The sequence below is a fragment of the Hypanus sabinus genome, chromosome 26 (genome assembly GCF_030144855.1).
Source record: "Hypanus sabinus isolate sHypSab1 chromosome 26, sHypSab1.hap1, whole genome shotgun sequence".
Lineage (NCBI taxonomy): Eukaryota > Metazoa > Chordata > Chondrichthyes > Myliobatiformes > Dasyatidae > Hypanus > Hypanus sabinus.
Genome location: NC_082731.1, coordinates 24,188,188 through 24,190,980, shown reverse-complemented (window position 1 = coordinate 24,190,980; position 2,793 = coordinate 24,188,188). Strand labels below are relative to the sequence as shown.

The following is a 2,793-nucleotide window of genomic DNA, read 5'->3' as shown; positions in this document are numbered from 1 at the left end:
AGCGACCGCAGTCTTTTCAATCGCTACCTTCCGACCTGCGCAATTCGCCGTGAACTGGCTGAAAAATGGACAGCCGGTGAATTCCAGCGTCGTCACCTCCCCTGCTTTCGAGGTGAATGGGAACTTCTCAGCGACAAGCCACGTGACTTTCACGGCGACGGGATGGTTCACAGGCTCTATCTATACTTGCCTGGTTATGCACAAAATGTACATGCAAAGCCGAAATATCAGCAACACTCAAGGTAAGGACGTATCCAGGGAAAGTCCGCACGTCTCTGTGACTGTGGACAGCAGTCCAAAGTTAGCACTTCATTTATATTTGGAGAAACACGGAACAACATATTATTCAGTTCATAAAGATGGAATCTGATCAGTGACTTCAGATTTGTTTATAGTCGCTGTCTGGGACCTGTCCATAGAGGGAGAGTTCCGAAATTCTATTGTCTTTTTTCAAACTCATAAGATTAATTTCAGTTTCTGTCGTGGACACTTAAATGATTTTCATTTGCCGTAGATGCATGCTCATGCGAAGAAGTACAAGTAACAATTCAACAACCACCAGTGGAGGAGGTCTTACTAGAGGCGAGCGTCACCTTACCCTGCGTCATTTCTACTGCGCCTTACGGCGTCCTAGCGTCTTGGATGCAAGGAGAGAATGAGTTGAAATCAGAGATTGCCTACCAGCCAGGAAATACTCCCCATAGCATGATAAGCAAACTGAATATTTCGAAGCAATCTTGCTTGAGTGGGGTCTTATTCGAATGCGTGGCGAGCCACGTGGAAATGATGTCGCCGAAAAGAGCATACAACCGCAAGGAAGAATGTAAGATGGTTTTGGTAATGTTTTTCTTTTTGGGCGGCGGAGGGCGGCACTCTTGCACTTTTTCTCTTTGGTGTTAATCAAAAAAACTGGTGGAGACAAATCAGCAGTTTGCTAATATTTGCCGAAAATAGCCCTAATGGAGCATCTCCTCAAACCATTTCATCTACTTATTCCACATTATAGACACTGCCTGATTAACTGAAACCATCGTCGGAATATGATCTGTTTTTTCATCGTGTTCAGTGGGATTGCTTTTTAGATGTGCAGAAAAGCACAAATAGATCAGAACGAAATTACTGATAGCCAATTTGCTTACCTTATCACCCCATATATGTGCAAATTCTATACGATAACTTCCTTTTTCAACATCTCTGCAAATTAACATTAATTAGCTGTCCTTTATAATGTCGCAGGATCAGTCTTTCAGCGAAAGATTAACTCTGTTATAAGCTTTACGAATATTTTTTTGTGTCATATCGAGGAATTGATAAAGTTTATTCATGTGACCTGGATAACTGAATGATTCCCGTATCCCAAAAAAAATGAATGCTATCAAAGTATATATTTAAACTTTCAGCAGCGAACCAAGTGGCATAAAGTTTACCTTTCATCTGAGTGGCCAAATACTCTCGTAATGTGCCTCAAGTACTTCAAAAACATTGTACCTTATAAAGGAAGGTGATGTTATCCTCTATGAGAGATTCATCTTACCCCAAAACACACGCTGGGATACTGAAAACTATATCAGAAGTGAAATCCTCTGTTTTAATATTTCTGCCAAATCACCGGTTCTGTCAGTCTAAACTATCATTAATGATATTATTGGTTCACTGTATGCTAACTGTTCGATCTGCTTTTACGCAGCTTTGCATCCTCAGGAGCCTTCCGTCTCTGTCCTCCTTCCGCCAACAACTGACGACACTATAGAAAAGATCTTCATCCTCACATGCTTAGTGAGAGGGTTCTCACCTCGCAGGATATTCGTGACATGGACGGTCGATGACACGCGGGTGTATGCACGCAACTACACGAATACCGCAGTTGCAGCAGAGAACGGCAACAATTCATTCTTCATGTACAGCCTGTTGTCTGTTCGTTCGGAACAGTGGTCGCGAGGTGTTTCTTTCTCCTGTGTTGTGGCACATTGAACCCTCCCGATGAAGACTATCATCAAAACCGTTAATCGGTCCAGTGGTAAACCCAGTTTTGTCAACGTATCCCTTGTACTGATGGATACTGTCGGTTACTGTCAATAATTATTTTATCATTTGCATTAAATATTTAAATAAATATCAATAAATATATTTCAAGCATATTTTGACCTGTCACCGGGAACAATTAATGGCGTCCAAAGCTTGAAAACAATAAGGCCTTAGAGGGTTTCGAGTTTTTTTTTTTGTTTGTTTTTTGTTGTTAAATGTGGAGCCTTATGCACTAGGTGTCATAAGACAATTGATAGCTCCGTCATTAGAGGATTACAAGACACACTAGAACACAGTTTCTCCAGATTCAGATCCAGAGTACTGGAACTACCTATTCCCTTTTTCTCGCGTCCCATTTATTCATCAAACGTAGAATAGAGTCTGTCATTGCGCTTTTCAGTGATAATCAGTCCTGGTAGAAAAGTGCAACAGATTTTGCATACCGGGAGGTCTTCACAATTTTTTGCACTCAACGGTGACGAGGTTCCCATACATACACTAAAATGTAAATACACTTCCGGGTTAAAAAGAAACGCACTGTTGGTATCAAATAAGTTATTATCCTAACCTGATTATAAAAAATATGCTCAAAAAGGACACAAATTTCCTGATGCTAACGTTCCTTATTTTTTTTTTTCCAACAACTGAGACAAAGGCACAACACGACAGTCGGAGAAATGTGGTTTGAACAGCAGTTCAACTACGTACACCTGCACGTTACTCAAATCCCTCTAAACATAGCCGCAGTCACTAACAAGCACAACTATA

The 2,793-nt window shown here is 41.0% G+C and overlaps 1 pseudogene; it reads left to right on the top strand.

The window, feature by feature from the left end:
• Positions 1 to 205: 205 nt before the first annotated feature.
• On the top strand, positions 206 to 2,079 carry LOC132381702 (Ig heavy chain C region-like; annotated as a pseudogene).
• Positions 2,080 to 2,793: the final 714 nt, after the last annotated feature.